Here is a 15,712-nt window from a genome sequence, read left to right on the forward strand (position 1 = left end):
TATAGTGAATGAATGAGACATCACGCTCGAGAGACCCCAAAATACAGAAAAACGTCACCGGTGCGGTTAACAATTCTTAAAACATCATAATAATTGAACTTTCGTAAAATACCCATTTTTTGGGTAGGTAAATTCAAAAGGGGTAAATACCCGGGTAAATACCCATTTTTATTTACCTACCCACTGGGTATTTACCCGACCCACATCTCTAGTTCCAACTGGAGTCAAACTCCGCTGCAGCAGGGCGGAGGATATGCCAGGCTTTCGGTGAGGGTGTTGTGACTATGCGGACAGTGCAGCGAGGTTTGACTAGTATAAGGACGGTGACGAAACACTCGAAGACGCACCACGTGCGGAAGACCAACACACGTACAAAATGAAGATATTCATGCAGAAGTTGGGACGAACAGTGGCCAGACATTTAAGGAACTTAAACTACAATTCACTGTGAGTAGAGAAACCATTCAGCAACACCTCCATTAACTTGGGAAGCACTTCAAGTTGGGTCAATGGGTCACAAGGTTTCTACTCCGGGACAGAAGACAACGCGATAGACAACTGTGTTTCTTTGCTGTCTCGTCTGAGGAAGGAGCCATTCTGGACATGATGTTGACATGTGATAAAAAGTGGGTCCTCTACGAAGCTCCAATGTCCGTCATCATTGGTTAGCATTCCATGAACCGATTTCAAAACAGCCGAAACCAGCACTGCACCAGAAGAAGGTTCTCCTGTGTGTTTGGTGGCCTGCTCGCAGCATCTTGCATCTAGAATTGCTATCAGCTGGTCAGATCATCAGTGCAACGCTATACTGTCAGCAGTTGAGTGGCGTTAAAAAAAACTCAAAATTCATAAGCCAGCACTTCTGAATCGCAAGAGGGTCCTGCTGTTACAGGACAAGGATAAACCCCACATGGCTAGGACTACCCGGGACACAACACCTTGGATGGGAATGACTATTGCATCCGCCATACTCCCCGGGTATTGCACCGTCTGATTATAATCTGATCCATTCCTTGGACAATCACCGTAGAGGAAGCTGTTCAAATCCCAAGTAGAGGTGCAAAATGCACTTAATACCTTCTTCCCTTCACGACCCACCAAGTTTTACTGCGATGAAATCTATGCCCTTCCAGAAGTTCGTTTATGCTGATGGGGACTATTTTTAAGCTTCCAGGTACGTTTTAGATGAGATATCAGTGTTCGAATGTAGTGGGTGAAAAAGCGACAGAACTTTTTTTAACCATTATAACACTAGAGTGCAAGATCGAACGATGCTAATTTACCTATGGGCTAACTCGAAACGCGTGCATTATCAAGGGTGTCATTTGCTTACCACCACTTTGTAATATCACCAAATATTTTACAATAAACGTGAAACTAAATAGAGTATTTAGAAACACATATAACAATCATTTTTCTGTAATCAAAATCACAAGTTTATCCACCTGAGAAAAACCAAACTCGTCAATGGAAACAAAATCAGAAACTATTAAAAGTGAAAATTATACTGTTAACAGGTGTGATTTGGTATAACATGAAGTATGGGAATTACTATGATATTATAAGTAGTATGATTGTTACTGTTATTATCTGTCATTGTTAGGTGTATGCGAGTTATTGTTTTATTTTTAAACAATAGATACAGTCTACTGATCAACAGTGTATTTCTTTTGCATGTGCAGTACATAAATAGTTTGTTGGATGAGAATAAAAACTAGTAAGCATTACTAGGAACAAACGTTATACATTTTAACTGCACATTTTTTTCTTTTTCATGAAGTTACTCTCAAGTATGTCATTTTCTTCAGCTCAACGTGACCTATCACTTATCTTTGCATTCTATTGTAGTTAAACCAAAATTGAATCTCTGAGCTACAAAAGGAAAGAATCTCCACCATTCCTTTATTCGAGAAGCTTCGGAGACTCTTCCAAGCGCGCATCCACAATTTTTAGTTGGGAGGAGTCCAAGCTTTGAGGAAGGGGGATCCAATAGTACAAAGCACTACGGGTATGGAGTATTGAACGGGTATTATTTCGCACCCGAAAAGACGATAAGCAGTTGTAAGATACTTCCACCTATACTTTCAGTGGAAAAAAATGATAGAACTAAGCTGCTTTTATAAGAGAATGCGTACAGATGAAGTGTAAGATCAAATTTCAATGCTACGTCAAGTTTTTGGAGGGGTCCGCTCATGAGTGCGCTTCACAACTCTTTCTTTCTTCATTCAGCAGAAACTTTTTCCCTGTTGTACAGTCGCGAAAGAAAGTCTTCTTCAGTTGACAAAATTCTTTTCTTAATGACGCAACAATAAATTAACCGATTACAGTATCAATTTTGGCAAGTTATCAAATTGTAACTACCCTATGAATAACAACAAAAAGATTCAAATGAACTCATTTGTTCCCGAGTTATTGGCAAAAAGAATAATTGTCAACTGTCAAATACTTTCTTTTAAGTGTGTACGCTGTATTCAAAGTCCGGTTGTTCTTTTTTAAAATCATATGATGAGTTTATGCAAATGAACAATTCGTATACCTTAACCTACTCTCACAAAATCTGGAGTTCCTTCTCTTTTCTCTTTTTCAACTCAGCCACTCAATTAAAGTTTAGGAGTTAACCATAACTTTGGACTATATCTCCATGATCATAATGCGTGTGTCATCTTGCTGGTGTCGTAATTAAATGCTTGATTAGAGTATATTTGAATATCAGTTTCATCTGAATAGATACCATATTCATTGTATTGCCTTAAATTTTAGTACTGCATTAAATTCGCTAATAATACTATAGTTTTAAACAAATTACGATTAATAATAATAATAAAAACATAAAGTAAACAAGTAAATATTAAGGTCAATATGTAGAGATTAAAATTTCAGTATAAGTAATCATTTAATTTCATCTAACGCTTTTGTGTTGTAGTATGTATAAAATTATACATTTATTGAATTCGTATGAAACTAAGTTATATGTTCAGTAAGTTGACAGTGCAATAAATTGGAGAGATGATTTGTATGTGTGTGAAATATAGACCTGCACGGACCGAATTTTTCCATCCAAGCCCAATCCAGCCTAGCCCGATAAGCAAACCACCGCAAAGCATCACCAACTCTAAATATTGCACAGTTTGTAATATATTTCACTCCATCTATGTGTAGTACAGAGACTAAAACTTGATTTTATTCCAGTTATATCGTTTAACGAAAGTAAGTGGTTTTTGAAAAAAAAAAGAGCTGCAATTAATCGGCCCATGCTCGGCCCAACCCAAAGAAATTGCGGAGCCGGCCTGCCATAGAAAGGCCGGTGCAGGTCACTAGAGTGAAGTAAGCAGGAAGGGACATGAGCGATGTTCTCCTTAACTGCTGTGCCAGTTTCAGCACAAGAGTATGATTGCAGCTTGGTACAATCATTTGAAGATTTTTCTACCCGTATGTACTATGTAAAAACATTTCAATAGATCCTACGAAAGCAATCATTATTCAGCAATTTGCCTTCAGACTGGCACAAAAATACAAAGGAAGAGTCAGAATCACTTAACCCTTTCACAGAGGAAGTCGACTTTTGTCGACAGAACCAAATTTCCTTAACATGCGAATGTCGACTATAGTCGACGTGTTATAATTTGTTTGTCCGTATCTTGGCTTTGTCGAGAGTAGTCGCCAAAGTTGTACCGTTCATTTTTGTTTGTGTTCTATTGTTTTCGATAAACAATAGAAGTCACACAGAAAACCTTTGGCGACTACAATCAACAAAACCAAGATACAGACAAATTTTAACACGTCGACAATAATCGACATTCGCAGGTTAGGGAAATTTTTTTCCGTCGCCTTCCACAGTGAAAGGGTTAAATATATTACTGGGCTCTCAAGTGCCACACTTGCAAACATTCCATTTCATAACATTAGATCTCTTAGATCTCAACATCAAATTAATGTTGAAGTATCAGGTAGTTCAGAAGAGTTTTACAGCCTAACAACTGTGTAATTTTGTATAAGGTATATCTTGTAACCTTGTACTTTTGCAACAAAGTAAAGCGTTTTACTGTACCTGAGTGGAACAACTTTGAAAGTTATATTTCGCTGTGACAAAATTCAGTTTCTCTATGTCATAATGTAATCGTATATGAAGTGGAATATTCAAATCGATGTGTAGTTAGTAAAATTAAAGATATAATTTATTTTCATACAATAAGTCGAAAGTAATTGAAACATAAAATAGCAATATACCTAGGTATCACCACCTTGCCTTCTGTACATTTTCTTTGTAAACATATTCTATTAATTCTTGATTTTTTTTCTCTGTTATCTCTCAAACTGTTTTCTCTCTCGCTGTGAAATGTAATGGAATGGAATTTATAGTCTTATGTCCCGTGAGTACACCTTGTAGATTAAAGGAGACGAGTGGTTAATGAAAGTGAATGATTGCCAAATAATTGGCAGAATGATAGTATGGGAGGATATAGGAGAACCTCGAGAGAAACAATAAACACTTTGTTGTCCACCACAAATTTATTTGGACTAGGATCGCACCAGAGACCACTCATACCAGAGAATAGCACTATAGCACTGAACTACATTGTTCTTTTCTGTCTTTTGTCGTATATTTATTTATTTAAAGAAAGAAAGAAGGAAATGTAATATATTGGGAAGAATATACATGAAAATACATAAACATATTAAATTATAAAATAACAATATACAAAATATTAATGGAATAAAATTAAAGAATAAGAAAAATTATCTTCTACAGAAATTAACAAGTAAATTTCCTACTTGTAAGTGCTATTACTTCTCTAAAGGAAATTGGACTTCCTAGATTCCCTTTATTAATAGAATTTAACTTACCCGGTATTCAGAGATGACAGGACTTCGGACTTCCAGAAGTCATGTCTATCTTCCGGTGTTGGGTAACTTAATTCAGTGCACTTATTTCTATATTGCGAATTTTTTGTATTTCTTATGCAAAGAATAAAGAAAAGAAGGAAAATGCCTCACATAAGCAAATGCTTGTGTGTGGGCCTGATTCTCGTGTTTTATTTTTTTTTTTATTTTCTTATCGTAACATATGGGGTTTATAATTCTTACTTTTAGCTAACAATAGTTTTTAAATGCTTTTTAAATCTTTTAACCACTGTAAAATTAACCTTTTATATACTCTGAAATTACTTTCATGTTTGATTCGGAGTGAGAGTTCATTATAAATCTTCGGAGCTCTGTAATATGTTTGGTATTGAGTTATAGATTTACTCGTTGCTTTAATTTCTAAATTTTTGTTTATCACATTTCTGGTTATATACTGTACATATGTCCCATTTGTTTCTATTCTTTTTAACATATATTAATACTTTCTGCAAATATAATTTTGAAAGTGGTAATACTGAAACTTGGTCGTAGAGTCTATCTAGCCTACTTTCAAGTCCCTTTTTAAACATATTCTTACAATATTATTTTGCTGAACAATCAGAGGTTTTAAATGAGTAGGGTAAGCAGCACCCCAAATTAATATACCATATGTAAGTATACTATTTACAAGATCATAATATACAGTACGTAATATTTTTATGCTTACAATGTTTCGTAATTGAACAAATTTATATAATAATTTTTTTTTTAGTATTGTGGCGATATGTGTAATGCGAGACCCCAATTTTAGACGCTTATCAATAAATATACCTAAGTATTTTGCCTTATTTTCACTAATAAGAGGACTTCAGTTACATTTTTCAGTATTTTGACAATAATGCAATTTTAGTGACATGTTTTCCGGCTGTCCTGTTAAAGTTAGCGAAAACGTTATATACCTGTTTTTTCTTCAGCATTTAATACTAACTGATGATTATCAAGTCATTGTTTCACTTTCTTCATTTCTGCTTCAGTTTTTTTCAATACATCTGTCCATGTTTTACCAGTAAATATAAGAGAGTTATCATCAGCAAATGATTGTATATGTCCGTCCATTTTTGAATTAGACAAATCATTTATATAAATTAAAAATAATATTGGGCCTAATACAGTTCCTTGTAGGACTCGTTGTTTTACATATGAATAATTGCTTTGAAAATTACCTATTTGGACGGCCTGTTTTTTTGTCTTTCAAATAACTATTAAACCAAGATATCGATATACCCCTTATTCCACATCTTTCTAGTTTATTTAAGAGAAATTTGTGTGATATTTTGTCGAATGCTTTACCTAGGTCTAGGAAAACTGCAATTACTTTTTTTTAGCTTTATCAACATTTTTAAAAACAATCACTGTTAAATTGTATACCGCCTCTGATGTACTTTTACCTTTTTGAAATCCATATTGATTTGAAGAAAAGAATTTATTTTGTTCAAAAAAATTAACTAATCTTCTCTTTATACATTTTCCTAACAGTTTAGCACAGTTACTGAGGATTGGTATAGGTCTATAGTTATTAGGATCAGAATTTGAGCCTTTTTTATATATAGGTTTCATTACAGCAGTCTTAAAATCCTCAGGAAATACGCCTGTTTTTAAGCTTAGGTTAAGTATATACTGCAAAGGTTCTAATATATTTGATTTCGTATGTTTCAATACACTTGCTGATAATCCGTCTATACCAGATGTTGTTTTTGGTGATAATTCATTTATGAAGCGATCAATTTCCTGTTCAGTGATTGGAGTGAAGAATATAGAGTTTAGTACTTTAGTTTGGGAATTCAAATTCAAATTTATTTTATCATCAATCTCTTTGTTAACTATCTTTTGCCAACACTGGAAAAATGCTCATTAAAACTTTCAACTATTAACATTGGATCATGTTCAAACGTCACTAGACCATTTTTAGTGTTTAGTTCATTTATTTCTACATATTTTTCGCCATTTTTATCTATAATATCTGTTATTACCTTCCATAATTTACTAACATTGTTATTACGTAAGGTAATTTGTTTTCTATAGTAGTCATTTTTAACTTCTTTTATTAATTGTGTAAGTTTATTTCTATACCTTCTGTAATATTTCTTAAATTCTAAATCATTTTGGTTTTTTATTACTAAACGACTTAATCTATCTCTTTCTTTTACAGAGTTGACTAAACATTTTGTTAACCATGGTTTTATTTGGCGATATTTACTACTTACGTTTTTATTCTTATTGTTAATACCTGAATTATTTATACAATTTTTCATCATTTAGATGAAATTCAGAGTTGCAGTATTAACACTGTTACTGTATATTACCAGATTCCATTTACATTTTTCAATTCTTCATTTAATAAAGTATAATCTGTAATTGTTGTTTCATGTGATATTTTTTCTCTCTTTTGCATTGTAATGGGAACATTTATACTAGTGAAAAAGTGGTCAGTTATACTTGTTTGCAACACAGCTGGTATGACATTCGGTGGACTTCGGTGCTTTAAAAATATATGATCTATACAAGTGTTACTATATTCTGTAACTCTAGTGTGTTTATTTATGCATGAAACATAACCATTACTATATAATAAGTTTAAATACGTGTCTATATTTTCACAGTACTTGTCATTTAATATGTCTAGATTGACATCGCCTAAAAGCAAAAAGTAACTTGATGAATTTTTAAGCTCATCATTTAGTGATTGTAGAAATGCTTACTGATCAAAACTTGGAATGCGATATATAGCTATTATATTACAACCTTCTGCATTGTTTAAATGTAAGCGCATTCCAGTGGCGTCAGCAAGATTCAGTTCCGTTACCTTGTCAATGTCAACTTACTCGTTTACAAATATTATTACTCCATCTGCACGTATTAAAGACCTATTTGTATAATAACAGCGATATCCGTTTATGCTAATGTTACAAGTTGCTTCATTTTTCCATATTTGTGTTAAGACAATGATATCTACATTTATAGCAATATTTTGTAACAATACTAAAAATTCATCTAAATTTTTTCTAACACTTCTAATATTGAATTGAATAATCGCATTTCCCGTTTTATCACTAAATAATTCATTAAAAGATTCTATATCATTACAGATTTTAGTGTCTATATTTTGGCATAAGAACATTTCATTAATTACCTGTTCCATCTTGAGTTAAGTTGACAGTCCTGTTGAGCCACTTAGTTTTGCATGTTTTGTAGATCTTTTAGCTTTTTGATATGTTTCACTCGGGATGTTTCGTCTTTCCTTAGAAGCACTTTTCTATCACGCACCCAAACAAATCGGAAACCATTGTTCCTGGCGAATTGTTTTGTTTCGTATAGCACTTTTCGATTATTTGGTGTTAATTGTTCACTAACAAATACTCGATTCTTCGGTAACTCAGATTTGACTTCTGACGCTAGTAAACTCTTTTTTTCTCTCGGAACTTCTGAATCCAGTTGTTCCTAATTACTTTGGAAGAAAGTTTAGCTATAGTTATTTTGGTCTTGTCTCTTCTTGATGTGGGCAGTCTATAGGATTTTTGTATATCTTCACTTTTTGTTATTATTCCAGCTGCCTTCGCTACCTTCATTACCATTTCATTGGTTTGTTTTTCTTTTGTCTCGGGAATTCCAACTATTTCAATAGTTTCATCTAACTGCTTTTGTTCTAATTCACTTACTTTGTCCTCTAGTGTCCCAATTACTTGTTTCAATTTTTTGTTTTCTGTTTCCAAAGTTTCCGACTTTTTCGTTAGATCACTAACTGATTTCTTTAGATCACAAATTTCCTAAGTAAAGTCATCAAATTGGTCCGATAGAAAGTTTATGGTTTTCTCCAGATCACGAATATTATCTTTCATTTGTTTAAATTTTGGCATATTTGCATGAATTTTACTCACTTGCCGCACTAGCTTCTTCAAATCAGTATCTTGGTTTAGTGTACACTTCGCATTATTGACGATTTACACACATCGCAATTCCACTGTTCTTTTCTTGCTCCTAGTTTTCGAATATTTTCAGCATTTTTCAAGGATGTACATTTGGCGTGAAAATAATCACAACCACCGGTACACGAAATAATTTATTTCAGATTGACGGCTGAAATTTTTTTCTTGGAACTACCTGAAATTTCTTTCTTGTATAGTCCTTTATATTCCAGAAGATCGGTTGAGAAACTCTTATAATAATAATAAGTAGGAGTGTAAATATACTTTACAGGGAGATATTCTCTTTTCATAAACCGATTCTAAGGGAAATATAGAGAGCTTTTACACTGAATCTCAATGACCTGAATTTATAAACTACAAGCAAGATCTTACAATATCTGGAGTTTTGGTAAACTCACGAGTATTTTAGTGTAATTCGTTTCCTCAGTGGTTAAGAGTATATCATTTTCTCATCAAATTTTTATATGACAAGAAACAAAGATTACATGCTGAACAAAGGAAATGAAAATGGAAAATAGATTTTCTTCTGTGGACAAAATGGAAAGGAATATCTCTATTCATTCTCTTTTTCTATTTGGAATGTATCCAAATTTACTTTCTCTCCCACTCTTGTCATATTTTATGGCCAACAGTACTCCTCTGGCTGTCTACTGCAGTGTTCTGTTTTGGAATCACCGATCGAACTTCAAATACAATAAGTTATAGAGTGCATTAGAGACACTGAGTTATTAGAAGCAAATAACGCTATTGTTTATTCCTTATAACGATGGAAAAAGTGTATTTTGACTAGTCTTTGAGATGACTATACATCTTATGATCGTACGAGATTACCTGCTCTTGTGTTAATATGATAGCATACGTGTTCTGATATCTTTTTTCTTTTTCTGGGCGTTGTCCAACCTTCATTCATGGATAAATGGAACAGTGCCACAGAGCTGGAAGAAAAGAGAGTATTGGCAAACTTCCCGCCGAGTCCCAGCTGAATGAAAACTTCTGGTTCCAAGCTTAATGGCGCTGCTCTCTACGTGAATGGTCTTGAAGTTTGATTCAACAGCCGCTTCTTTCGTGAATGAACTTGAAACCCAAGACAGAAGTCGCCTGGAAGTAGGAAGGGGAAACTTTTCAAAGGATTAAAGGGAAGCAATTTATACTTCCCAGAAAAAAAAAGTTCTCGAAAAGTTCGTGTTTTCCTTCTACTACTATTAGTTGGTGGTTTAGTTCTTTCCTAGCCTACGTCCTATTTTCTTCTTTTCGTTATTCAATCAGATAATATAGAGGAAAAAAAGACATAATGAGTCCTTGTGCAATCATCTGGAAGGTGATTTTGCATTTACTAAAGTCATGTTAGAAAATCCGTCCTCATTTCTTCTCCAAAACTTTAAATTGTGCGAATGAACCATAAAGATGTTAGTGTAACAAACAATTATATTGTTTATCCTTCAATGATTTCAGCTAAATTACTTATAATCAGTTGTCCAAATAGTTTCTGTAATCACATAAAATATAGACTTTTGAAACAAATCATCAAATAATTGGTTTACTTTGTAGAAACTAAACATAACGAGTACAATAAAACATAAAGAGCGATTTATACTATCCGCAGTAAGTCTTCAAAACAAAACTTGCTTAGTCTATGTAGAAAGGAAAAACTTGTTTGTATATTCACCACTTCGCTCTACGAACGGACGGAATTACAACCCTTGAGTTATCGATCGTTTGAATGTAAGCGCGCAGGGCGTTTGCGCCGACGTTCCTTTACTTGGTTACCCTTAGTTTAGCTTCCATTCAGTGGATTTCGCCCGCAACTTAAAACATAAAAATAGTCCCTCGTGACCTCGTGGCTAGACAGTTATGAAAGAAACACCTGTTCCTACTATTGACATGTTAGCAATTAACCTAATTTACAGCTCTACCTTTATTGAAGCAACCAGTTGAACCAATGGAATAGAAAGAAACAAAAAGAAAAACTTTCCCGAAATACTGCGACATCAAAAGCTGAAACATTCCCCCCCTTGAAAACAACAGCTTGACAACCAACAAACCGGAAAATAGGCATAAAACGAACCTTTTACATTTCCAAATATAATAACATCAATATATATTTTTTTTACGTGGAGTTAAAGTTTTGATAATTAGTAACTGTGAATCATCATGTTTTTAGCGCAATCATATCTTTTGTTGGACTTAATAAACTAAATTTCCAATTCTGGACAGAAATAAATTTTCAGTTTAAGTAAAACATTTCTATTCTGTGCATAAGTAGAGACTATATATACCCTTAACCATACACTGAACACAAAATCACGCATGGCTAAGATAAGCAAATAATAGTGATTTAAAACTCACAAATTTAGAAGAAACAAAATGTCTTTTTGCAAGTAATAACTCCAATTTTGTAGTGGTACTAAATTCAGTCTAAAACATTTTAAGTATTTCCTTATATCAAAATTATTAATTTTATGGCAGTCAAAGACGATTACAAACAAAGGGAGAAAATCTGATAACATAAAGATACTATATCTTGAAAACAATATTGGTATAACGTACCTCATATGCAGCTTCCGTTGACTTTCAGCTGTCTCTAAATCATCAAATGTGACGAAAAACATACTGCACTGATTTGTTGTAAATAATTATAATTAGTATTTTCTTAATATTTGTTTTCTTCCATCACCTCTATCATTCTACCGGCAACTTTGTCAAAATTTGGTTGTCTTGAACAAACATATGTAAGATTAATATTAATAAACTCACTGCTTCACTCATGACCAGATCTCTGAAACCGGTGAGCGTAGGACCTTGTAATTGTGCATAAATATTCTTCTTAAACCGTAGGCTGTGAGTAAGCCCGAGTTTTGAGACATTTGGTTTCTAAAGAATAGAAAATGAGCTTGGACCTTTTGCTGCCATTTACCAGGTGTCAGAAACTTTAGGACGTATTTCTTGAAATTTTATAGAAATATTATCCTCAAATCTTAAACTACAGATAAGAAGAAATTTTGCGATGTTTGGCTCTAAGTGGAAAAGGGAGGCTTATTTTATTTATTATTATTATTATTATTATTATTATTATTATTATTATTATTATTATTATTATTATTATTATTATTATTATTATTATTTTTTTTTTTGCCAATCAGCAGATCTCTAAAACTTTTGAGGAAAGAAACATTTAATACAATGTTATTCTCTCGAAGATTTGTAAGATAATATTGTCATTGCATAATAGGACAGAAATAGAAGTTAAGTGTCTTCTCACTGTTTAGTATATTTCTAAATACGTTTGGTACAGAAAATTCAAATTTTGTATAAATGTGTTTTTCCCCCTCTGTATCTCTTTTCTTTTCTTTCTTTTCTGAGTATATGTAACACAGAATTCGAGGAAATCCTCATTCAAAGGGTGAATAAGGAATTAAATTGTTTATCCTAATTGTTCGATAGTGTACCTGAGAAGGCGATTTGGCTAAGTTTTGAGATTGGGACAAATCAATTAGTAGTAACTTTTTCTAAATTCAATTTGCGACATAGGAATTTTGAGTAACAGTTGTTAAGAAACAATTAGAATCTTCCTATTTCGTCAGCAACAAGGGAGTAAACTTGGTCTCAACTTTTACAAAACTCAATAGGTTCGCTTTTGGAAATATGTATTAAGGGAGAAGGGGATGGGTTAAACATTTTGCATAAACATTTTCATGAATGTGGAGCAAATTCATATGGGGTGGCTGGCGCAAAATGTGTCCAGTGTTTTTATTTTTATTATGATTATTAATATTATTTTTGCCATTACTAGAGCTCCAAAACTTCTAAATTTAGGAACTCGAAAGTTTATACAAATGTTTCCATGAACTCCCGATACAGATAGCACAATTGCTCTTTCTCTCAAACTCGGAAACTTCCAATGTGGTTACGTAATTTGGTGGAAGTGTATGGAGTCACAGTAGGAGATTTAAGCCCTGATAAACATGTGCATTTGCTATTTTCAATGTCATACTAACGGGGAAACATGGCGGAACGTCCACACTCAAACAGTGCACTAGCTGACCTTATATTTTAACCTCCAGAGACCATCCAGTATGTAAGAGGATCGTTTTGAGAAACTCGAAACCATTCATCGCCACGATCATCGAGTAATACAGGGTGTTTTCTTTTAAAAAACTCACTGATTTCATTTCGGTCTAGAATTTGTAACTGAAGTCCGATTTGCGATTTTGGTAAATAATCAAGGAAGGATAGGGGATTTATGGAATTATGTTTACTGGATTAAATTCATCGAAGATAATATCAACCACGATTCAAGAAAAACAGCAAACATTTGGCAGTTTACCTTACAATTTTTGGATTTTTGAAGCGAAATTGCTGAGTACAAATTAAGTGTAATTGGGAATACTAATTAAGTGTTAACCTCTTGACATGTTGGATAGCTATAGTTATGGCAACAAACGACGGAGAGACTTCTTGGGCGACCTAAGGAGTCGATAACTGACATCTTACACAACACCTGCCTGCGAGGACATATGCATCCCTGTCAAACTGAATGAATCTTGTTTCTCCCAATTATTCCAAACTAGCGACCATATTATGTTCCTGTGTGGGTCAGAACGTAAGATAATTTTGTTTCTAAATGCCCTTTGCGTAGTAACTACAGATTCCGTTCTCCAAAAACTTTCAACGATAAACTTACGTTGCACCAACGAGTACACTATTCTCACTGTGTCCTGATCATACTCACATAGTAGCACAGAACTGTACAGCACAATTCATAATACAAAGTACTAGTTTCCTCTTTTTTATTGACCCATAGTCCCATAGTCCCATAAATCTCCCATCCTTTATTGATCATTTGCTATAAATAACATGAAAATCGGACTTCAGTTAGAAATTCTACACCGAAATGAAATCCATGAGTTTTTTTAAATCACTCTGTATTATATAGTGCGACTAGCTGAAATGCTGTTTCTTCGCACGAGGAGAATGGGTTTATGGGAAATATTTGAATCAGTTTCTCCTTAGAATATTTAAGGGAAACAATAATGATAAAAATACAGAAGATACCCTACTTTTGCATAAACATTGAAGTATACTACCCAAACGGAGTAGGCCTTTAATCAAATTGATGTGAATAAAAAAACAACTTTAAGTTGGTACTAACTATATTTAAGGGTTATTTGGAACGGGCCAGACTTTTTTGCAACCCGAAAACTATACATTCGACACAAATGTGAGCCATTTTTGAGATTTTAGTTTTCACCTCTTCCCTCAGTGACACTGCCGATGGGGATGAACTTGGACGTAAACGGCATTGAAAGCGTTACGGTCATTCTAGCGACCCAGGAAACTATGTATAGGAGATTAATATCAGTCGCTTTGCATTATTTTTACATGCTACTCCTTGCAACTCCCATTCCTTTAGGTGTTTCAATTCCTACAGTAATTTTTCCAGATTGAACATCATTTGTCTACCATGTTTGGTTAAATTTTTTCCAGCATTTCGGAGTTACGCTGGAATATACATTCATACATATAAATCCAAATATATATGGATGTGCCTGCAACGCTCTTGGCGTTGTCCCCTTAAACCAATCCAGCTTGCATGACCATTCATATCTAAACTTGGCATTAAATGTCATCGCACTTGTAACCTAATAGCTTGGAGAACCCAAACGATGGACTCGACACTAATCTCAGTCTCGACACTCCTCCTCACGTTTCATTGGGGGCTCTACTTGGACTTTAACGCTATTGAAAGTCAAATTATTAATCTCAGCGACATTGAAAACTATGGAATCAACATTAATATTAGTCTTTTTCCATCATTTTTACGTGTCAATCTCTTTCCATTACCCTAGGGGTGCTAATGTTGGTTAAAGTTAGGTTTAAACGTTACGAGGGTGTCACCAATCAATTTAAGGACCCGGAAAACGATGGAATTGATACTAATATTGGTCGCCTTTGATTATTTCTTAATGCCACTATCTCCTCCGAAAGGTACTTACGAGGGTTGGACTTGAATTTAAAGAGCATCATTAGTGTCGCTTTTCATGCCAGCAACCCCGATAACTATGAATTATGTAGTAATACCGGTCTTTTTTTTTATCATTTTATGTATTGCCTCCTTCCACATTCCCTAGATGTACAGGAGATCTGAACCTTACTGAAGGCTGAGCTTCAACTGAAAAATCAACGGCCACCAATCAATTTAGGGACCTGGCCAACTATAAATTCGACACCAATACCAGCCACTCTTTTTTTTATTATTTTATGTCTGCTAATCCCATTTCCCCTTAGGAGAACTAAGGGGATCTTTCCCCCATTGGGAGCTGAACTTGGACCTAAATCGTTGGCCCATTGGCGCATCAACATTGCTACCAATTAAATTACCGACTCTGAAAACTAATGATTCTACACTAATGTCAATCGTTTGCGATATTTTTACATGCCACCGTTTCACTCCCAGCAAATGCTAATGGAGGATGAAGTTGAACTTAGTTTGAAAGGCATGAGAAATTTAGTTTAAAAGTTACAATTACGTATTAAGATAAATGATCTACCCTGTAGCCTATACATATACCTTGGATATATATATATATATATATATATATATATATATATATATATATATATATATATATATATATATCCAGAGTATTTCTGAGACTTGAGGAGAAAGTTAAAGTAATGAAAGGCTATGCCAAGAGAAAGAATTTGAGAATAGGAACAAATGTCAGGAAGTGTCGCGTCGTTTCGGAGATATAAGATATTGAAAATTTGTCGCCGAAAAGTTGGGAAAGAAAACTGGTCGACAAAGGAAGCTAGCCGTGCAATTTCGTGCGTATCGAAAGCAAAGGAGTCGAAAATTCGTTCGGAAGACACCGCGGAACGTAGCTACG

This window comes from Thermobia domestica, chromosome 6 (genome assembly GCF_964235325.1).
Source record: "Thermobia domestica chromosome 6, izTheDome1.hap1.1, whole genome shotgun sequence".
Classification (NCBI taxonomy): domain Eukaryota; kingdom Metazoa; phylum Arthropoda; class Insecta; order Zygentoma; family Lepismatidae; genus Thermobia; species Thermobia domestica.